This window comes from Aythya ferina (assembly GCF_964211825.1).
Source record: "Aythya ferina genome assembly, chromosome: 1".
Taxonomy (NCBI): domain Eukaryota; kingdom Metazoa; phylum Chordata; class Aves; order Anseriformes; family Anatidae; genus Aythya; species Aythya ferina.
The window spans coordinates 51230507-51255290 of NC_140296.1; the positions used below are offsets into that span (position 1 = coordinate 51230507).

Here is a 24784-nt window from a genome sequence, read left to right on the forward strand (position 1 = left end):
TTACAGTATGTCACTGTCAATTTGGGAGCTAATCAGAGCAATAGTCAATATTAATGGTATTCAATCATATATATCACAGAATCACAGAATCACAGAATTTTCTAGGTTGGAAGAGACCTCAAGGTCATCGAGTCCAACCTCCAACCTAACGCTAACAGCCCTCCACTAAACCATATCCCTAAGCTCTACATCTAAACGTCTTTTGAAGACTTCCAAGGATGGTGACTCCACCACTTCCCTGGGCAGCCTGTTCCAGTGCCTCACAACCCTTTCAGTGAAGAAGTTCTTCCTAACATCTAGCCTAAAACTCCCCTGGCTCAACTTAAACCCATTCCCCCTCGTCCTGTCACCAGGCACGTGGGAGAACAGGCCAACCCCCACCTCGCTACAGCCTCCCTTGAGGTACCTAAAAAGAGCGATAAGGTCGCCCCTGAGCCTCCTCTTCTCCAGGCTGAACAAGCCCAGCTCCCTCAGCCGCTCCTCGTAGGACTTGTTCTCCAGGCCCCTCACCAGCTTCGTCGCCCTTCTCTGCACCCGCTCAAGCACCTCGATTTTGTTTCAAGTCATAAAATCACAGAATCACAGAATTTCTAGGTTGGAAGAGACCTCAAGATCATCGAGTCCAACCTCTGACCTAACACTAACAGTCCATATCCCTTCAACTATCCATATCAACTAAACCATATCCCTAAGCTCTACATCTAAACGTCTTTAAAAGACTTCCAGGGATGGTGACTCCACCACTTCCCTGGGCAGCCTGTTCCAATGTCTAACAACCCTTTCGGTAAAGAAGTTCTTCCTAACATCCAACCTAAAACTCCCCTGGCGCAACTTAAGCCCATTCCCCCTCGTCCTGTCACCAGGCACGTGGGAGAACAGACCAACCCCCACCTCGCTACAGCCTCCTTTAAGGACTTGTTCTCCAGACCCCTCACCAGCTTCGTCACCCTTCTATGGACCCGCTCAAGCACCTCGATGTCCTTCTTGTAGCGAGGGGCCCAAAACTGAACACAGTACTCAAGGTGCGGCCTCACCAGAGCCAAGTACAGGGGGACGATCACCTCCCTAGCCCTGCTGGTCACACTGTTTCTTATACAAGCCAGGATGCTGTTGGCCTTCTTGGCCACCTGAGCACACTGCTGGCTCATATTCAGCCAACTATCCACCATCACTCCCAGGTCCTTCTCTGCCTGGCAGCTCTCCAACCACTCATCTCTCAGCCTGTAGCTCTGCTTGGGGTTATTGTGCCCAGGTGGAGGACCTGGCACTTGGCCTTGTTGAACTTCATGCAGTTGACCTCAGCCCATCAGTCCAGCCTATCCACATCCTCCTGCAGAGCCTTCCTACCCTCAAGCAGATCAACACACGCACCTAGCTTGGTGTCATCTGCAAACTTACTGAGGGTGCACTCAATGCCCTCGTCCAGATCATCGATGAAGATATTAAAGAGGACTGGCCCCAACACTGAGCCCTGGGTAACGCCACTAGTAACCGGCCTCCAACTGGATTTGGCTCCATTCACCACGACTATTTGGGCCCGGCTATCCAGCCAGTTTCTAACCCAACAAAGCGTATGCCAGTCCAAGCCAAGAGCAGACAGTTTCTTGAGGAGAATGCTGTGGGAAACAGTGTCAAAATCCTTACCGAAATCAAGAGAGACCACATCCACAGCCTTTCCCTCATCCACCCAGCGCGTCACTTTGTCCTAGAAGGAGATCAGGTTCGTCAAGCAGGACCTGCTTTTCATAAACCCATGCTGACTGGGCCTGATCGCCTGCTTGCCCTGCAAGTGCTGCGTGATGACTCTCAAGACAATCTGCTCCATGAGCTTTCCTGGCACTGAGGTCAAACTGACAGGCCTGTAGTTTCCCGGATCTGCCCTCCGGCCCTTCTTGTAGATGGGCGTCATGTTTGCTAGCCGCCAGTCAACTGGGACCTCCCCCAGTAGCCAGGACTGCCGAAAAATGATGGTAAGTGGCTTGGCCAGCTCCTCCTCCAGTTCTCTCAGTATCCTCAGGTGGATCCCATCCAGCCCCATCGACTTGTGCACATCCAAGTGCCGTACCAGGTCACCAAACAGTTCTTTATGGATAGTGAGGGCCACATCCTGCTCCCCATCCCCTTCCACCAGCTCAGGGTACTGGGTATCCAGAGAACAACCGGTATTGCCACTAAAGACTGAGGCGAAGAAGGCATTAAGCACCTCCGCCTTTTCCTCATCTCTTGTAACTAAGTTTCCCCCCGCATCCAGTAAAGGATGGAGATTCTCCTTAGTCCTCCTTTTTGTGTTGATGTATTTATAAAAGCATTTTTTGTTATCTTTGTCCTGGTTTCAGTTAGAACAGAATTAATTTTCTTCCTAGTAGCTGGTGGAATGCTGTGTTTTGACTTAGGATGAGAAGAGTGCTGATAACACCCCGATGTTTTAATTGTTGCAGAGCAGTGCTTATACCAAGCCAAGGACATCTCAGCCTTTTGCTCTGTCCTGCCAACAGGCAGGCTGGGGGTGCAGTAAGAGCTGGGAGGGGACAGACCCAGGACAGGTGACCCAAACTAGCCAAAGGGGTATTCCATACCATCTGACGTCATGCTAAACAATATATAGGGGTGGCTAGCTGGGGGGAGGGGGCCATAGTGCTCGGGGTTAGGCTGGGCATCGGTCGGCGGGTGGTGAGCAATTGCATTGTGCATCACTTGTTTGTACATATTATTAGTATTAGTACTATTATCACCATTGTATTATTATTATTATTATTATTGTTTTTGTTGTTGTTGTTGTTGTTATTTTCCTGTCTTATTAAACTGTATTTATCTCAACTCACGGGCTTCAATTTCCATTTCTCTCCCCCGTCCCAGAGAGGGAGGGGGAGGGGGAGCGAACGGCTGCGTGGTATTTAGCTGCCGGCCGGGTTAAACCACGACAATCTTTAACAGCAGTAGCCAGATTGAGCTCCAGATGAGCTTTGGCCTTTCTAATTTTGTCCCTGCACAGCCTCGCAACATCCTTATAGTCCTCCCTAGTGGCCTGTCCACTTTTCCAAAGATTATAAACCCTCAATTTTCTCCTAAGCTCAAGCCACAATTCTCTGTTCAGCCAGGCTGGTCTTCTTCCCCGCCAGTTCATCTTTGGGCACGTGGGGACAGACCGTTCCTGCGCCATTAAGATTTCCCTCTTGAAGAGCGCTCAGCCTTCCTGGACTCCTCTGCCCTTCAGAACCGCCTCCCAAGGGACTCTACCAACCAGTGTCCTCAGCAGCACAAAGTCAGCCCTCCGGAAGTCCAATACAGTGGTTTTACTGGTCCCCTTCCTGGCCTCGCCAAGAATAGAGAACTCCACCATTTCATGGTGACTCTGCCCAAGACAGCTTCCGACCACCACATCTCCCACCAGTCCTTCTCTGTTTGTGAAGAGAAGGTCTAATGGGGCACCACCCCTGGAAGGCTCACTAACCAGCTTCGTCAGGAAGCTATCTTCCACGCTCTCCAGAAACCTCCTAGACTGCTTTCTCTGGGCTGTTTTGTGCTTCCAGGATATGTCAGGGAAGTTGAAGTCCCCCACGAGAACAAGCGCTGAAGATTTCAAAACTTCTGTCAGCTGTCTGTAGAACTCCTCATCCGTCTCCTCATCCTGGTTTGGTGGTCTATAGCAGACCCCGACCAGGACGCTAGCCTTGTTGTCCCTGCCGATCCTAACCCGAAGGAACTCGACCTTGTCATTCCCAGCCTTGAGTTCTACAACCTCGAAAGACTCTCTAATATAGAGAGCCACACCACCACCCCTTCTGTGCTGCCTGTCCCTTCTGAAGAGCTTATAGCCAGGCATTGCAGCACTCCAGTCGTGAGAGTGGTCCCACCACATCTCCGTGATGGCAACCAAGTCATAGCCTGCCTGCCGCACGATGGCTTCCAGCTCCTCCTGTTTGTTACCCATGCTGCGTGCATTGGTGTAGATGCACTTCAGCTGGGCCATTGCCTTATCCCCCAGCCTTGCTATTGTTCCCCCTGGCACAGCTCCAACAATCCTAGCTTCAGCCCCATCCCCCTTCTTACCTAATTTAAAGCCCTCTCAATGAGCCCTGCCAGCTCCTGGCCCAGGATCCTTTTTCCCCTAAAAGATAGGGACCCATCTGCAGCCATCAGGCCGGGTGTCAAATAAAGTGCCCCATGGTCGAAAAACCCAAGATTTCTGCGTTGGCTCCAGCCCCTGAGCCACATGTTTAACAGGTGGGCTTTCCGTGTCCTCTCTGTACCCCTCCCTGCCACCGAAAAAATATTAAGAAGCTTTACAAAGTGTTGTATGATCAAAACTAAGTTGGAAGTTTTCCACTTAAAAACGTTGATCTTCAATGGCTTCTTGAGATAATACTATTAGTTCTAAGAATAATTAAGACGTGCACTTTAAGCACTGTAGTGCTAAGAGTATGGATAGCCTGATATGCTATAACTACACTGGAGTTAATAACCAAAAGTAGAATGACAAGCAGCTTACGTGACCCAAACTTAAAATAAAACTATCTCATGTTATGAATAAATATTCATAGAATTATAGAATCATAGAACCATAGAATCATAGAATCATTAAGGTTGTAAAAGACCTCCAAGGTCATCTGGTCCAACCACACCCCTACCACCAATATCACCCACTAAACCAACCATGTCCAATCTTTCCTTATATATCCTCAGATATGGTGACTCTACCACTTCCCTGGCAACCCATTCCAAAGCTAATCACTCTTTCTGAGAAGAAATTTATCTTAATTTCCAATCTAAACCTCCCTTGGCACAACTCAATGACATTCCTTCTAGTCCTATCACTAGCTATCTGAGAGAAGAGGCTAACCCCCAGCTTGCAACAACTTATTTTCAGGTACCTGTAGAGAGCAATAAGGTCTCCTGCGAGCCTCCTTTTCTCCAAACTAAACAACCCCAGTTCCCTCAGCCAGTCCTCATAAGGCTTGTGTTCCAGGCCCTTCACCAGTTTCTTAGCCCTTCTCTGGACATGCTCCAGGGCCTTGATGTACTTGTTGTAGTGAGGGGCCCAAACCTGAACACAGTATTTGAAGTGCAGTCTCACCAGAGCAGAATACAGGAGGATTCCCACCTCCCTCATCCTGCTGGCTACACTATTCCTGATACATGCCAGGATACCATTGGCCTTCTTGACCACCTGGACAGAGTTCTGGCTCATGTTCAGGCCAACACCCCCAGATCCTTCTCCTCTGTACAGTTTTCCAGAGGTATTTTAAGTAAATTTTAAATTGTAGGAATTGATCCCAAAAAACAAGTTTTTCAAGTGAACGTATTATGTATGTATTTTTTTCAATAAAACTAATAGTAGTATCAAAAATGCACCATCAATGAAAATGTGGGTCTGAGGAATTTTAATTGCAAGTGTAACCAAAAATGAGAACATAGTTTTGCAAACATTGTCTCTGAGAAATGTAAGAGACTCATGACAATATAAATGGTCTCTCTCTTACTTGGTCTTTTTTTTTTTTTTTTTTTTTTTTTTTTTTTTTTTTTTTTATGCTTATAGCTCTCCACAGGGCCAATCAATTTCAGCTCTCATCAATAATTTTTCATATTTTGCAAAGATGAATGATTACAACTTAAGTTACCTAAGGAAAGGCTACTAAATCATATTCTATTAGATGCATAATTCTGCTTTTGGTCCTAAAAGAAATTTATGATTCAAATTCCACATTAGTTAACACTGTAGTATTTTTACTACAGCATAGCAAATTTATGAGAATTTTCAGACATGCTGTACATTGTTTCAGTTTATGCTGAACAGTTGAGTTCCTAGCCCAGGTGCAAAATAGCCCACAAATTGAGAAACTTTTATTAAACCAGAAGGGTAGGGCCAGACATCTGCCTTTAGCAACACGATAAACACTTGCTTCTCTCAGAACTGCAAAAGGGCACTTCTGAAAGTCTCATAGCTTAAAAGGCTTTGTCTGAGTAAGATTACATAAATAAGAAACTTCTTTTAAATCACAGTTTAGGTGAAGCAGCTAGAAAAGTGTCCCCATACTGCATTTTGAACATATGTGACAGGTATTTTGAATATGTTACAGGTTAATGGATACAGGGAGTAGAGGACTTCTGTTTAGGTACTGCAGAATTTTAAGATTAGTTTTAAGTTCCAAGAAAACTTTGAAATGAGCAAGTAACATTCTGAGAGGAAATTGGCCCTGTTTAGGGCCAATGTACACCCAAGAAAGTGAGGATCAGAGGGCTGGAAATAGCCTTTTTACAAAAGCTTAGCCTAACGATTCAGTCTCCACATAGGAAGGATGGGATTTACTTAAGAGTACATAAGAATACATGTATTGTATTAGGTATATATTAGGTGTTTCTCCTTTATTAGGAGAAAGGACCAACACTTCCCTTCCTGTAACATCAACATTTTTGAGCTTTAGTCATGTCCTTTTTATATCCATGAACTTATTTGCTATGGGTTGCAGGAGTCATGTTTTCAAGCCTTCTTTGACCATATTTTTTGTGTAAATGTTTGGTAATTCATGCTACAGTTGCAGTTCTAAATGAGCTCTGTTCTGGTAGAGTCAGTTAAGCTTGGTTTGAACAAGTCTCATATACAATGTCTCCCAGGAGTTTAAAAAGCATGAATACCCAATTTTCAGATCTGAAATTACTTCAGGGTAGATACAGATACTTAAGTATCTCAAGAAAGGTACTCATTCTAATAATAATTCTAGTGACAGAATTTTAAGTGATGAAAGAAATACCAAAGACTTAGTCATCTAAGTATGTTTGTTTGTTTGTTTGCTTGTTTTCAGGGGCAGGGGGCAAGATTAATTTATTAGAACATGCCTTTATACACAATCTAAGTAGTACTGCATTTTTTTAAACTGTTTTCTTTAACCTGTTTTTTACACACTGATCATTTGAACTTTTTTTTTTTTTTTTTTTTTTTTTTTTTAATTAAACTTCCCCCACTTCCCCTATTATATAATGAATCTTAGACAAGTCTGTCATTCCAGACAATACTTTAGCTGGAACAGCTATTTAAAGTACATTCATACCTATAAGAGTTTAATATCACCTAAAAAAAATAGAGGCTTTGATATCATTAAAACTTAATATAAACACTTTTAGTGTTTCATTTAATAAAATTTTTTGGTTTGTTAATACTGAAAATGATACATATAAGACATCACCTCAGTATATCTGTAATAAATATATGACAACAACTATTTGTAAAATCTGGCTATAATATGCATTATTTGATTCTTCACTGCATATAGTCATCAGTTTTTATAACAATGGTGGAATAGTGTATAATGAAACTTTTGAAAACACTTTAAAGTACATTATATCATTTAAGTACACTTTGCCTTACAAAAGGATCAACTGAGACAGTGCAAAATGAACTGAAAATTAATGTACCTATTTGAAAGGTTTTGTGTAGCAGTCACAGTATTAGCTGAACCTGAAGCTGAGAAAGACAAAGTTTGAATTGATTTCATTATGAAGTTATATTATGTATCTGTGTTTCTTTCCCAGAAAGCTTATTTGAATATTACTGTAAAAAATAAACAAATAAATAAATAAATAATAAAAAGAAAAAAGAAAAAAATCCTGATCTCAGCAAAAAATCCATACTTGCAGTAAGCTTAATTAAGTTGCTTAGTTTTTATTAAACCAATTTTTCTTTCTTTTTAATTCTTCTCCTTATGCAGTTCATAAACCCCAGCAGAAAAGAAGTTTGTAAAGACAAATCCCCTGTGGAGTGTGTTAGCTGTCATACTCACAGGCATCCCTTCCTTTTATAAGACCATAAACAGTTTTCTACTACAAAAAGCCTTGGTTACATGAATTTTAATCTATTTCTTGAAGGGGAATTTCCTAAAGGTTATCAGTCCTTCAGGGAGACAACAAGATTCCTTACAGCGGTTGACTGGGGGATTAGATTTGATAATTAGGTTAGATTTTAGTTTTCTCCTTATTTGTAACACATAAAAGAAAAAAAAAAGAAAAAAAAAAAAAAAGAAAAAAAAAAGAAAAAAGGGGAGGGGGGCTTATTCAATATAAGAAAAACATATTTTCCTTTGTTGATTAAGAGACTGATCTCAGAAGGTATAAAATGCCCGTTATGAAATTCAACATGTCACTATTTTAGGAATTTTAATCCAATCATATTCTGGATTGCAGTTACAACTACACAGATTGTACAGGAAAGAATATTTGTTTTTAGAATATTGACAGTAGCTTCTCCCTAAGTAATCTTGTTTCACGACTGACTGACATTCACACTGTTTTATGTTTCTCCTTGGTTATTTTATATATTAATTAGGGAAAAAAAAAAAAAAAAAAAAAAAGTCCATTAGTATGAACTGAGAATGTGCTTTCTCTGAGAATATATAAATGAAGGCTTAATTTATTCCAAAACTCTTTATATGCCTTAAAACTGTTCATGTCATTAATCAGAGTGGATGGATAGTCTATTAACTAGTATACTAAGAAAAGACTTGCTATATCTCTAATGAAGTCTTTCCATCTTTGACTTCTGAGAGAAAGACTTTGAATGAGAAATAGAGTTCAGCTCATCTAACTGTGTCTACAGTATTGATGTCTGTATCTGAGACAGTCACCTAGAATCCTATTATGTTTTGTGGGGAGCAATAAGTGTTTCTACTGTGCAATTCATTTTACCTTGCAGGAAATAAAAACAATCAACCATTCATCTCAAAACACCCTCTTGTCTCTGTCTCCTAGGAATAGAGCCTAATAGAGCCTGTTTATGTTACAGACATTGAAAGCTCAACAAGATGAATCTCACATGTACTTGTTTTACATCATATAGGACTTCACAACTTCTGAATTTTAACACAGAAATTGCAAAATAATGTGCATGGCAAAAATATGATGAATATCTAGAAAATTGTGTTTTCAAATTATATTTCACTGCTCAATAAAAACATCTATGCACATATTTCTTTGAAAAGGCAAAAATAATTCTCAGCTACAAAAATAAAAAAAGAATATATATATATAAGCAGAATGAAAAAAAAAAAAAAAAGAAAGCAAGAAAAAAAAAAAAGTTCAAAAGTTCAAAACATCCTACTCCTTGCAGTTCTGATCTCGTATATGTAGGCCTAATAATAATAATAATAATAATTTCAGGACTATTGAATCATGACAATTGAAAAACCTTCATATGTGTAAAGACAGAATATACTTTTTGGCTTTCACTTCCAGAAAAATGATAGCTGAGGATGAGGTACAGAGGATGACTTCAGAATCATAAATGGCATGAAGATATCAAATAGTGAAAAATTGCTGGTTTATTTATTTATATTTCTACAGAACTACAGGACACTGTAGGAAATCTGTGGAAAATCTGGTCATTGCAGAGACTCACCTGTCGGTTTGCAATGTAAAATTTTTCAAACTTTGCATAGGTAATTTTAAATATTAGGAACTCTGCCTGAAGTGACAAGCCAAGTCACTTAAATATTAGGAACTATTAGGAACTATGTCATGACAAATGTCATGCAAGGCAAACTTTTATAAACATTAGAACAGAACAGTTTTGGTTAAAACCTTAAGATAACCAATAACTACAGGTAATGCATGTATTTGAGTGGTCCCGTGGATTTGCATTTAAAATAGTGTTTTTAGCATGGTGGTTTTTGCTATATTTTGCAGTTGTCTGGGCAAGTAGAAAGCAGTGTGGTCTTTTCTGCCTCCCGGGAAAGCTTTGATGATTTTTTTTTTTCAGTTATCCAGATCTCTCTTTGCAGTAAAGAGATTCTCTATTTCTCCATCTGTTTCATTTTCTTTTTTATTGTTGATTATAGAATCAACAATATTATTAGAGAATATTATTAGAGAAGTGAGAAACAAAGAAAACAAGCTAAATGCACCTTCCCCTCATCCACCCTCTTCCACCTCTTCCCTTTGAGCAACGCAGGGGAAAGGGGGAATGGGAATTGCAGTCAGTCTATAGCGCTTTGTCTCCACTGCTCCTTCACAGTCACTTTCTTCCCGTGCTCCAGCATGGAGACCATGGGATACAATCCTTACTAAACTGGTCTTTGCGCAAGCTTCCCACAGGCAGCAGCTTCAGAAGAACTGCTTCAAACATGGGTCCGTACCATGGGGTCCATCCATCAGGAGCAAACTGCTCCAATATGATCCGCAGCTTCTGATATATCACCTGCTTCTGTGCAGGCTTCTCTCCACAGGCTACAGGTCCAGCATGGAGTCTGCTCTGGTGGGCTTTCTCCACAGGCCACAGTCTCCTTATAGGCAGATCCACCTGCTCTACCAGGGGCTCCTCCACAGGCTGTGGTATGGAAACCTGCTCCACCGTGATACCCATGGGCTGGAGGGGGACAGCTTGCTTTACCATGGTCCTCTCCACAGGCCGCAGGGGAACTTTAGCTCAGGTGCGTGGAGAACCTCCTGCTCTCCTTCTTCACTGACCTTGGTGTCTGCAGGGATGTTTCTCAATCCTCACACAGTTGCTCTTGTGCACCATTTCTTTCTCCCTTTCTTAAATCTACTCTCACAGAGTCACAAACAACATCACTTATTGCCTTGGCTCTTGGTAGCAGCAGGTCCCTTTGGATCTGGCTAAAACTGGCCTAGTCTAAATTGGGCAGCTTCTGGATTCTTCTCACAGAAACCACTCCTGCAGCCCCTCACTACAGAAATCTTCCCATATAAATCCACTACACTAATTAATACTAATCATATGCATTTATGCAAATTTAGGTAACCTATTTTAGGTACATTTAAATTTAAAGTCAGTAATCAAGTGGAACTGAGGTTTCATCTACATATAGAAGAAACATACATATGTAATATCAAAAATATCCCTGTGGAAGCACGACAATTATTTCACAAATGTATGTTTTTTATGCACAAAGTAGTAATTTTACAGTAATAGTGTCTTTGACTTTGAATTAGTCACCCATAGTTTTTTCTTCCACTATTCATGAAAAATCTGTGTTTTTTGTTGTTGTTTACAAGTTCACAGCTTACTAGTTGTTTTCTTTCTTTTTTTTTTTTTTTCTTTTTGTTTTTGTTTTTGTTTTTTTTTTCTTTTTCTTTTTCTTTTTGTTTCCTTTTTTTTTTTGGCTCATCAGGCATGAAGACTTTCACGCATTTCAAAAAGTCTAATGACAAAAGCCTTGCCAAACATTCTTTTAACTATGGTCAGTGTTGTTGACGTGCCAAGGCACCCAGCCAGAACAAGTCCTAATTATTTTCCTGCCCCAGGCAATAAACGTTTTAACTATTCCTTCTGGTGACTTCCAATTCATATCACAAGGCACACAAACCAGTCAAAATTGAGTGAAAAAAAAAATGCTTCCCTCTCAATTTTGTCATTGCTGGCATTTGGCTGGGCAGTTGATGGAACAGACAGACCCCAAATAGAGCCAAGTAACCCTATATTATATCAAGGGCATTTTAACCCACTGCCTCTCTCACATGGGACACAAAAGGTTCTGCTTCTGTGGCCACAGAAATGAGCCTGGTTTCTGTGAAAGAGAAAGATAAGGAGAAAAGGAAGGAAAGAGGGAGAGGAAGGAAGGAAAGAGGGAAGAGAGAAGAGGGAGAGCAAGGAAGGAAGGAAGGAAGGATTGGGAAGAATTGGGAAAGAAGGAAGGATAGGGAAGAAGGAAGGAAGGAAAATGGGAAGGATTGGGAAGAAGGGAGTGAGGCAGGGAGAAAGGGAGGAATGGAGGAAAATCCATCACACTTGTTGATGTTACTTTATTAACTAATATATATAATATATAGCTAAAACTCTTTCATAATGCTGTGATTTATCTTACTCTTTTGATCAGTATTTCCAATTCAATTATATTTTTTATCTACTTATTTTTCACAATCCAAAAGGGGAGGAAAGCTACCCACCCCACAGATATGTAGTGATTGTAATAGTGAGTTCACAGGATTCTGTGATACACAAAGATACAGAGGCTTTGTTCAATAAAGAATGTTAGTATTACAAATAAATCACCACTAGCAAGAATACTATGATTAATTACCAGATATTACCGGGAAACAAGCATATATGTATGTAACAGGTATCAATGATATAGTACCAATTAATACAATTAGCACTTAGAAGGAGTAGAAAGGCAATCTGAAGTAAGTAAAAGAGCAGAATAACAACACACATGATTTGAGGATAATTACAAATTGAACAAAAATCAATAATGTTATGACAGTAAAAATACTTATCATTAGAAATTTATCAATACAATGACAGCAAATAGACTTGAATTCTTAGTTAAGACAAAAGCTTGGGACAGAATTAACTAATGCGTCATGTACTTGGAATCACCCAAATCTGTAAACTAGAACAAAATATTCAGTATATACATATCTACAGTGTCTTCGTAACCCTTCTGAACCTTTGTTTACTGATATTTTACTTGTGTACTGAACAGAAGACATATGCCTCCACTATGAAAACTCCAGTGATTTTAAAGCTGCTATCAGTAAATTACTGAATAATATTTTATAAATATATGAAACAGAATAACTTGATAGACTTTTCTCAAACTTTGCATCAATATGAATATTTATAATGGATTTAGGCTATGTTAAAACATATTATGGTGGAATGTATTTCCACCATAATATATTTAACTTATATAATTTAAATATAATATAATAATACACAATAATAATATATATAATATAGAATCATAGAATCATAGAATATCCTGAGTTGGAAGGGACCCTTAAGGATCATCAAGTCCAACTCTTGACACCGCACAGGTCTACCCAAAAGTTCAGACCATGTGACTAAGTGCACAGTCCAATCTCTTCTTAAATTCAGACAGGCTCGGTGCAGTGACCACTTCCCTGGGGAGCCTGTTCCAGTGTGTAACCAACCTCTCTGTGAAGAACCCCCTCCTGATGTCAAGCCTAAATTTCCCCTGCCTCAGCTTAACCCCGTTCCCGTGGGTCCTGTCACTGGTGTTAATGGAGAAAAGGTCTCCTGCCTCTCGACACCCCCTTACGAGGAAGTTGTAGACTGTGATGAGGTCTCCCCTCAGCCTCCTCTTCTCCAGGCTGAACAGGCCCAGTGACCTCAGCCGTTCTTCGTACGTCTTCCCCTCCAGGCCTTTCACCATCTTCGTAACCCTCCTCTGGACACTCTCCAACAGTTTCATGTCCTTTTTATACTGTGGTGCCCAGAACTGCACACAGTACTCGATGTGAGGCATATAATAATATAATATAATATAATATAATATAATATAATATAATATAATATAATGTAATGTAATGTAATGTAATGTAATGTAATGTAATGTAATGTAATGTAATATAATATAATATAATATAAATATATAAATATATAAATATATAATTATTATAATTATATAATGTAATTTAAATATATTTTATATATTTTAACATATTTGTTTTATAATATATTTATTTTATAATATACTTATTTTATATATTATATCTAATATATGTATTTTAATATATCAAATTTTAATATTATTTTTATATCAATATAATTTATCAAGCAATTTATTTATTGCTTAAACAGGATTTAACATGGGCAGTGTAAACAAATCATTTCCTATTTAAAATTTAGACTTTTAGATAGTGGGAACATCTGTTTTTGTTTTTCTTAGTCATATTAAATGATCTTACACCATCTCTATATGGTGGACTCTGATGGACTCTGTGTTTTTTGGAAGGTAAAATGGTAAATTTTGTTGATCAAAATGTCCAAACTATGTGACTAAAAATGTTTACCGTTATGCTTTTATTTTCATTAAAAGCACTGTTTACCCTTTAACTTGTTGTTGTTCAACACCCTTTCTTCATCAAGGGTTCTGCAAAAAATGTAGCACTGCAGCCACATGAGAACAGGAGATAAGTTAGATAAAGGAGAAGTCCAACTATTCAGAAATGGAACTGTCAATTAAGAATTACAAGCTAAGTGTGTGCAAATATGATATCGTTCCCAGGCTCCTTACCTTGGAAAATTTACCATTATGTACGAATATGAAGGTAATATATCTATTAACAACTCAGACAAAATTATTGTGCCTGATGTAACTACCCAGAGCATACATGAAATGTAGTTCACTTCATCCTGCTCATAAGATGCTTTGCTATGTTGACATTTGAAGCCCTGGAGGAGAGCCACACTCCAATGAACTGATGTTAGATATTGGTTCAGCTGTATCAGTTCTGCCGGAACCTATTTATTAGCTAACAAAACATAAATTACGTTTGTAAGCTTATTTGAGGAAAGTAATCCTTGGGCTTCAATGCCCTAGTTTAATGCACTGCTTACTCACTACACTTGTCTATCTATATAATTCTTGAGAAAAACCTAATTTTAGCAGCCTGCAACAAAATTTTAACAAGAAAATCACCAAATCACCAAAAAGGTGATTTTTTTTTTTTTTTCCTTGTGTGTACATCCTGGCACAAGGCTTTTGAGTGTTCAACACTCTGTTTTGAAAGCCCAAATTATTTCAGCATTTGATCCCTTCTTTTTCAGCCCAAACCCCTCTTCTGAAGTCAGAAAGCTTTATTTTACAATTCCTGGAAGAATTAGTGTCCCTGGAGGCTTTTTAATGGATGTTTAGATATGGAGCTTAGGGACATAGTTTAGTGGTAGATTTGGCAATGCTAGATTAATGGTTGAATTTGGTGACTTACATGTATAAGTCTTTTCCAAACTAAGGATATTCTATGATTCTGATTAAAGGGGTTTATAAAGTTTGAGAAACTCTTCTTCAGAAAAATCATTGTTCTCAGGGTACCCAGCCCACTGAGCTGGAAGACAGACAGGGAGACAGACTGGAAGACAGACTTTGCTTCAGTCTTCAAGGTTAAGACCAGCCTTCATGTCTCCAGCCCTCTGTCTTCAGACCATCCCTGGAGACAAGAGAGAAAATTTGAAGAAAGGAAGATTTTCCATTGGTCAAGGAGGATAGGATTTCCATTGGTCAAGGAGGATAGGATCATTTAGGCAAACATGACACCCACAAATTCACAGGCCCTGGTAGGATACACCCATGAGTGCTGAGGAAGATGGCAGATGTTCAGAAGGTTGTGATCAGTGAAATTCTAGTTGGAGGACTATAGCTAGCAGTGTTCTGCAGGGACAGGGTCCAGTCTTGGTCAAGGTATTCATCAGTGACATGGATGAAGGGACAGAGTGCACCCTCAGCAAGTTTGCAGATGATGCAAAACTTTGAAGTGTCTGATACGCCGATACACTGATACAATGGTTGTGATACCATTCAGAAAGACCTGGACAAACCCATGCACCAGAACAGGCTGAGGGTAGACCTTCTGAGAAGCAGCTCTGCAGAGAAGGACCTGGGAGTCCTGGGGGATAACAAGTTAATCATGAGCCAGCAGTGTGCCCTTGTGGCCAAGAAGGCCATTGGTATACTGGAGTACATTAGGAATAGAGTTGCCAGCAAGCTAAGGGAGGTGATGCTCCTGATCTACTCAGCCTTGGTGAAGCTATATCTAGAGTAGCGCATCTAGTTCTGGGCTCCCTTGTACCAGAGAGATATGGAGCTCCCAAAGAGAGTCCAGCAGACGGTTACAAAGATGATTAGGTGACTCGAGTATCTGTCATATGAAGAGAGGCTGAGAGAACTGGGTCTGTGTAGCCTAGAGAAGAAAAGACTGAGAGAAAAGAGCTAGAAGACAGACAGGGAGCAGAATGAAACCCTCATAATCAAACAGGAAATAGTGACATACTACACCACCTGAACATATGCAGATCTATGGAGGCAGATGGGATACACCCAAGAGTGCAGAAGGAGTTGGTGGAAGTGCTCACCAAACCACTTTTTATAATTTATTAGCAGTCCTAGCTAACTGTGAAGGTCCTAGTTGACTGGACATTAGTGAATATGATTTCCGTCTACCAGAAGGGCAGGAAGGAAGATCCAGGGAATTACAGACCTATCAGTCTGACTTTGGTGCCAGGGGAATTGAAAGTTAGAGAAGTTGTGGAAGTGGAGAGGAGTGGCATTAGTTCATAACGCATGAGAATGGAGAAATGTGTCCTTTCTATGCATCTCCAGTGGTAACATTTTATTTTATTAAAATAAAATAAAATATTATCCTTTCTCTCTGTCTCTGCTTTCTCCCTAAAAGTATTCTATTTAAATAAGCAGATGTCTTCCAAACATCTATCCCTCCTTTGGCAATGGGATATCTTCTTTTGTGAGTTTGGAATAATTTTTCAGTGCTTAAACTAATTTACAAATAGCAGTTGAGTTCAGTGATGAAAAACTGTTCTCTCTATTGAGTGAAATGAGCCCTGTTTTCTGAGTAATAACTGCTATTCCTTCCTTCCTTCCTTCCTTCTTTCCTTCCTTCCTTCTTTCCTTCCTTCCTTTCTTTCTTTCTTTCTTTCTTTCTTTCTTTCTTTCTTTCTTTCTTTCTTTCGTTCTTTCGTTCTTTCGTTCTTTTGTTCTTTCGTTCTTTCTCACTTCCTTTCCTTTCCTTTCCTTTCCTTTCCTTTCCTTTCCTTTCCTTTCCTTTCCTTTCCTTTCCTTTCCTTTCCTTTCCTTTCCTTTCCTTTCCTTTCCTTTCCTTTCCTTTCCTTTCCTTTCCTTTCCTTTCCTTTCCTTTCCTTTCCTTTCCTTTCCTTTCCTTTCCTTTCCTTTCCTTTCCTTTCCTTTCTTTCCTTTCCTTTCCTTTTCTCCCCCCCCTCCCTCTCTCTCTTTCTCTCTTTCTCTTCTGTTTTTTGATTGTTTAAGAAAATGGACATATATTTCCATTATTTTAACATAAAAATATGTAATTAATATTTCTTACAAACACACAGTAATATATCCTAAAACATTTATTTGAATGTGCCTGCTTGGAGAGTCAACAGAAGACATGTAATAGCAATTATTAACATGGAAGACCTGAGATGAAATAGAATTTAAGTCATCAGTGCCAAACAAAATGAATTTTGTAATTTAAAAGAATTATTACACATTTTCAGAAAAAAAATAAAATAAAAACATGTTCAGAACTAGTGAAAGAAATAGCAGATGACAGAGTAATGAAGAAAGTGATACAGTCCGAAGTTAAGAGAACCACCCACTAATCCAATAATTTCTTTTTTTTTTTTTTCTTAGAGATAAATTTTGCAATTTGCTTCAGAAATAATGTTCTTTTTAATTCACAGGAAAAACATGCAATTCCTAAAATTAGTATCTGTTTCATGCTATTTGAGTAGTACTTTGTGAATCATTTTTTTTCAATTAAAAGAAAATGAAAAAACTTTTTAACAGACAAATAATAAATAAATTTAACTGGCAAATAATAAATAAATGGTGTCTTAATCAATAAATGGAACAAAACAAAGTAGACAAAATTCTCTGCTCTAAACTGGACTAATTATTTTATTTGTAGAAATCAGATGAATACTCATCTAAACTCAATAAAAAACAAACAAACAAACAAAGAAACAAAAAACTTTATTTTAAAAATAAAATTAAAAATGGATAATATATACATGTATATTTTGCTACCAGTGATTATACAAAGCCATCAATAAGAGTCCTGGAAAATTTACTGCTACTAAATCGAGAACACTGTCTGCTGATTGTTAAAATATATTATAAAAGACTTTGCTGATGTAAAGCAAACGTACGTTCAGTTTAGAAAAATAATTTCTTAAATATATTGCTTTCATTGTTTTTTATGGTATAAATGACATTTCTAGAAGACAATTCATTTCATTTTAAAGTAATAAGGTGAGAGGTAAGAAGTGCTATTCTCTAGGGATGCATATGTCTCCTTATAGTTTATATAAGATGCCTACAATGTCTGGCTTACACAAAAACATTTAATTTCTAATATCTAAAAAGCATAATTCTGTCATGTACCTTCTCAAAATATGCATGAGGACTGTGAGGCCTGTTTGGCCAAATAGGGAAATGGGGTTCAACAGAAAAAAAAGGAATGACATGGGAGGTTAACTCAGGGACAGTCTGCCAAGGAGGAATACTGAAACATTGCTTGGGCCTGCAGGGATGTAAAGGACAACAGAAAGATCTTTCTTGGTAGACCAAGGAGAATGTAGGCCCACTGCTGAACCAGACAGGTGACCTAGTGGTGAGGAGCATGGAAAAGGCTGAGAAACCAACACATTCTTTGCCTTATATTTTACTGTCAAGGCCTGCTCTCAGGCCTCCACTGTCCCCTAGCAGTAGTGAAAGTCTGGAAAAGTGAAGTATTACTCACATTTAAAGATTGTGGATTTAGAGAATACATACTTCTCATCTAGACACCCCCCTTATGTCAAATTTGAAAACTCATGGCATATGGAAGAGGTTCCTGAGGACTAGAAGGTGGCAAGTGTCACCCATATCCTCAAGAATAAGAAGGAGATCTTGGGGAATGACACACCACTCATCCTAACTTCAGTCTCTGGAAAGACAACAGAGCAAATCCTCCTGTCAGCTATGTCCTGGTGCAGGAAGGATGAGTTTACTGTGAAAAAAACAGTATGTATCTGCTATGGGCAGATACATATGGGCTCAATCACTGTGACAGTTTCTTGTGGTGAGATGACAAGATCCAAGCAGGAACTACTTTCTCCAGGGGTGAGGGTGGTGATTGTTTGATCTTACTTGCCTTGAGTTTAGCAAGGTTTTTGATGTTGATTCCTATACTAGAATTAGGGATATGAACTGGATGGTTGGACTACTAGATAGGCGAAAAACTGGTTGGACTATCATAGAATCATAGAATATCCAGAGTTGGAGGGGATCCACAAAGATCATTGAGTCCAGCTCCTGTCACTATATAGGTCTACACTAAAATCAGAATTCAGACCACATGGAGAGCATAGTCCAAAACTCTGGCAGTCTCAATGCCATGACCACTTCCCTGGGGAAGCCTGTTCCAGTGCATGACCACCCTCTCAGTGAGAAATTATGAAACTATGAGAAACTATGTGAGAAACTATATCTAAACAAAAATTAAGAGTTTGTACAGGATTCACCTGAAAAATTATGTGACTTGTGAAACAAAGACAAGACCAGATGGATACAATATCTCCCTCCTAATTTGAATTGCATCTGTGTTACTTGGTATGGAAGCTGGTTGCCAGAATGCAATCAGAAGCATACTTGCTGCATAACATACTATTTGGAAGAGAAAGCTAATGCTAGTTGGATGTATGAATTTGTATTATTTTTTAGAAACAAATGCAGGAAAATTCTTTTACTACTGCTGAAATTTCCATTTTAGTTTGTTTCTTTAAGAATCTAGTGAAGAAAAAAAATAAACAAGAAAGCTCTCTGAACCAACTTATCAATCAAAACTCTCCTTAACATGTGTAATATACTAACACACAACACCATCTGTGAGTTTTTATTATTGTTGTTGTTGTTGTTTTAATGAAACAAAGCCATACAAATGCAAAATTAACATAAATATCAATATTTATCTTATTTTCTGAATAAAGTAGATGGAATGTAAAAGTTCAGTGAAAGCAAATGACCTAATATTTAGAATCTCTTAATAAAATATTGCAAACATTGAGCTAATATTATTCATCACTCTAATAATATTATTAACCAGAAAACAAAACAAAACAAAACAAAAAAGTTCTATCTGATTCTATCTTACTATTTATTAAGAAAAAAAAAATAGTTATCTAAAATTTTCAAAACATTCCACATCATTAATTTTCAGCTAGCTTTTAAAGTCAACATATTTGCACCAGATAAATCACCTGACCTTCACATTTTCTGGCTATCCTGAAATTCCAACTGAAAATCAGTAACCATTGTATCTTTGTGAAGAGATCATCAGTAGGAGAAATAACATTAGGTAAGAATAGAGAGAAGTACAAAAGAAACTTGAGTCAGTCTCTAAAATTAGCATATGGGACAATTAAATTGGTACTACTTCTTATCCTTAAGCAGTGAGGGAAATCCAAGATAATTAATTTCCAGTTTTTATCCCCTGTGTATCTGTCTTCCCTGTTACAGTGAGGAGATGAGAGATTCCACAAGATGGTTTGGAGTTTGTTCCCTTACTCATTATAAATGCTATGAAGTTGAAACTTATATTTTGTTCAGAAACCCTATGGAACACCCTTCTCTCTTTCATCATAAATCCACCTTTACAGGAAATGAATACTCAAGAAACATATGACATTGTTACCGGGTAGCTATAACTAATTTTTTGAAAATGACCTGTGAATGATAACAGTGACTGTTTATATATATATATATATATATAATATATATATACACACATATATATATGTATGTATATATATCATGTTGATATTGAAACACAAACATTGCAGAAACACGTGTAGTACAGAAATTATTTTTCTAATTGTATCTTATGGATTTGTTAGATAAAAGAATAAAAAAAAAGTCCCTTCAAAAATCATGTCTTAATTTTGTAAGTTTTACATAGGAATTCAAATAGTTTTAATTAAGAACTGACCAAAATCAAATAAGTGTCTTGCAACACCTTGATATCCTAATACCAGCAAACAGATGCTACTAAATCTTGATGGGTGTTATTGTCAATTCCTGGAACTAATGCAGATAGACAGTGTGTATATATATTAACTTCACATTCACACAAATTGGATACTAGTGCTGTGTGCCAAAGGGATCACCTAAGGCATAAAGCTTACTTGCATACTCGTATTTCTATAAATATTTATATTATACTGCCTCTGTTATGTTTTATGTAGTAGCTCACACAAGGGAGAAGATATTTTGCCTTATTAATTAAATTAATGTGATCTTGTAGAAGTAAAAATATTTCTTAGATATAAATAGTTATTTCTTAGATATAAATATTTCACAGGCTTACTGGTGTTTCTGCTGTTTAAGTAATCTGAAAGATTATTTAAAGTCTTCTAGCTTGCCTTCCAAATTTAAGCCTTTCTTATTTTATACATGTAGAATTCATCTATGTCTGCTTCAGAAGTCCTAAATATGAAGTAAACTGTTTTTATATAAGTGTATTTCCCTTAAAATATCAGACCACAAGGCCAACTTCTCTGGCAACATAGCCAAACACACAAAAATAAACAAACAAACAAAAAAGAAAAACAAAATGAAACAAAACAAAAACCTGTGAATTCTTAAAAGAAAGAAAATAACAACAAAAGTTCTAAGCAACCTCTAGCAGAAACAACCAGCTTGTAAGCTGAACAGCCAAATAAGCTATAGTTCAAACAGAAAAGTTTGAGTGAGTCCAAAAACTGAGAGATTAGGTGTAGGCATCCCAATACCTCAGCAGAGATGTTTTCGCTACTTTTTTTTAGGTTAGTCCTGCCACTAACCCCTGTCAGAGTTGATCACACTCTCATATATCAACATTGTACTTGTTCTACTAAAAATACTTGTATTAGCTTAAATGCTTCTTATCACGGATTTCATTTTTCATGGACAGAGAAAGCACACATTTTATACTGAGGAAAGAAGTTTTTAACTTAAATCTGTAACAACCCATTTAAACACAGCAGGAACTCCATCTTTTTTATCCTCATTATTTAGTATCTTCATTATGTAGCCTATCAATGCATTGGGAAATGCAAAATTTTTTGGAGCTATGACTTAACTGAAATGTCAAACAGATTCTTATTCACACACACACACACAATGTTAAATATGAATACAAGTGGATTTTTTATCTGTCTGTTTGTTTGCTTGTTTTCTTTTCCTTAAAAGAAAACACAAGGACTAGAATGTAAAACTTCCTGCATGTGCTTCTGGTACAAAATGCTCTATAACCCTGCATGAATTATGTAAAATGAAAACATTCATGTTTCTCTGAAAGCTATGACAGGAAAGTGAATGCTCAAGCAATGCTTTGAAATGTAAAACAGACTGTACATGCAAATCAGTTGATTATTATTATTATCATTAATAATAGTAATAATATTAAGTTCTATCACATGCCTTTTCAACAAAGTTGTCAAACATTTTTAGGTACATGCCTGAGGAATCTTTGAAGCAAACTTCTTTGCATTTGAAGTACATAATCAAAGATTAAGAATTCTGTATGATGAAAATGGTACAGTAAAGTCCAGATTTCAGAATTAGTTTTAAAAGGCCATATGTTATTTCCTGCATGCTGTTATGGCATAGTTAGTGAAGGTCAAAATCAGACACAGAGCTTTGGGGATTTGTTGATCAAATAATAGTTTCCAGTTTGAAATAGAAAATAAGACAGCCTTACATTGCATTTGTGTACCCTTTTATGTATAACAGAACTAAACAGACTTTTGCAAGTAGCTGTAACACAGCGCATGACAGAAAAAGGAAGTATAATCAAGAATAAAGATAAATGGCAGACTTCTTGAGAATGGGCAGGCAAGCCTGCCTACACACTTCTTTAATGGCAGGCTATTCCATGCTCAACACAGACTTAATCAGGTTTAGAGGAAATCTGTTTATGGGGAGAGAGGAAATCCCATGTATTCCAATTCAACCCTTTCATAAATAATTAAAGCTTTTATTTCTCTAAATATTACTGCAAAAATATTCCTTCAAAATGTCTCAAGGAATATTCCAAATCAACATAAATCTTGTGTACCATTTTTGGCAACATCTTTTGGCTGACAATTAATTTTCTTCATAGTATAGAATCGTAGAGTCATAGAATGTTTTGAATTGGAAGGGATGATCATATGATCTTAATGATCATATAATTCCAAGCCCCATGCCATGGAACTAGTAACTCATGTGGTGCTATGTGACCAAAACAGGTGATAACACACCAGTGTTTTTGCTGTTTCTGATCAGTGTGTATACAGAGTTAAGGCCTTCTCAATTTCTGACATTGCCTGGACAGTGAGAAGGCTGAGGGTGCACAAGCAGATGGGAGGGGATCTGGATAGTTCTGGATGCAGCCAGAACTATTCACTAGTTCTTCTAGAACTATTCCCTTGAGTTCTTTCACCTCCCAGTAAACCTGCTTATTTCAGAGCTGGACAATTTGTCCAGAAGCATATCATGAGGGACAGAATCAAAGGCATTATTGAAATCCAGAAATGTTACATCTGCCTCCTTTGCTTCATCCACCAAGCAGTTCACTTATTACAGGAGATCAAAATAGTAGGGAAGGACATTCCCTTGAAGAACCCATACTGACTGTTGTAGTGGGTTTATGTGGCAAGGTTTCGGTAGCAGAGGGCCATAGGTGTGGTTTCTTTGAGAAGAATCTAGAAGAATCTTGTAGTTTAACCCGGCCAGCAGCTAAAGACCACACAGCTGTTCGCTCCCCCTCCCCCCTCTCTCTATGGGATGGGGGAGAGAAACGAGAAACTGAAGCCTATGGGTTGAGATAGAGACAGTTTATCAGGACATAAAATATAATAGTAATAATAGTAATAATAGTAATAGTGATAGTGATAGTGATAGTGATAGTGACAGTAATAGTAGTAATAGTGGTAATAGTGGTAATAGTGGTAGTAATAATAGTAATAATAGTAATAATAGTAATAATAGTAATAGTAATAGTAATAATAATAATAATAATAATAATAATAATAATGTGTACAAAACAAGTGATGCACAATACAATTGCTCACCACCCACTGACATGGTAGGCTAATGATAGGCTGATGCCCAGCCTATCCCCATGCAGCCAGTCCCCCCACCACAGCCAGCCCCCCATATTAATTGTTCAGCATGACATCAGATGGTATGGAATATCCCTTTGGCCAGTTAGGGTCAGCTGTCCCCTCATAGCTCCTGCTGCACCCCCAGCCTGCCTGCTGGCAGGACAGAGCAAGAAGCTGAAAAGTCCTTGGCTTAGTGTATGCACTGCTCTGCAACAATTAAAGCATCAGTGTGTTATCAACATTATTCTCATCCTAAATCCCAAAGCACCATACCAGCTAGTAGGAGGAAAATTAACTCTATCCTAGCTAAAACCAGGACAAACATGGTGCCCCATGTTAAATAAGGGCCCCGCTGCTGACCAGAGCCGAGCCAATAAGTGGTGTTGTTTGCATCTCTGTGAGAGCATATTTAAGAAAGGGAAAAACAAAACAAAGCAAAACAACAACAACAACAAAACACGCTGCTACACACAGCAGCTGGGAGAGTGAGAGGAGTGAGAAACAGCCTTTCAGGCACCAAGGCCAGTGAAGAAGGAGGGGAAGAGGTTCTCCAGGTACTGGAGTAGAAGTTCCCTGAAGCCTGTGGTGAGGACCATGGTGAAGCAGGCTGTTCCCCTGCAACCCATGGAGTACCACGGTGGAGCAGGGTTCCACGCTGCAGCCCGTGGAGGAGACCACGGTGGAGCAGGTGGACCTGCACTGACAGAGGCTGTGGCCTACGGAGGACACCCACCTGAGCAGATTCCTGGCTGGACCTGTAGCCCGTGGAGAGGAGCCCACAAAGGAGCAGGTGACCTGCCAGGAGCTGCTGCCTAAGGCAGACCCAGTTTGGAACAGTGTGCTCCTGATGGATAGACCCCATGGTACAGACCAATGTTGGAGCAGTTCTTGAAGAGCTGCTGCCTGTGGGAAGCCCATGCAGGATCAGCTCGGGAAGGACGGCATCCTGTGGGAGGGACCCCACCGTTCAGGGGAAGAGAGTGACCGAGAATGAGTGGCAGAGAGGAAGCGCTATAGACTGACCACAACCTCCCCTCCCCCATTCCCCTGAGCCACTCAAGGGTGAGGAGGTGGAAGAGGGTGGATTAGGAAAAGGCATTTTTGTTTTCTTACCTTTATTTATCACTTCTCTAGCTTGCTAGTAATAGGCAATAAATCTTGCTGTCTCCCTACTCTCACTCTGTTTTG

General features: G+C 38.7%; 1 long non-coding RNA gene across 1 annotated transcript in view; it reads right to left on the bottom strand.

The window, feature by feature from the left end:
• Positions 1 to 24784, bottom strand: part of LOC311430307 — a 138750-nt gene that overhangs the window by 77236 nt on the left and 36730 nt on the right. The window lies entirely within an intron of this gene.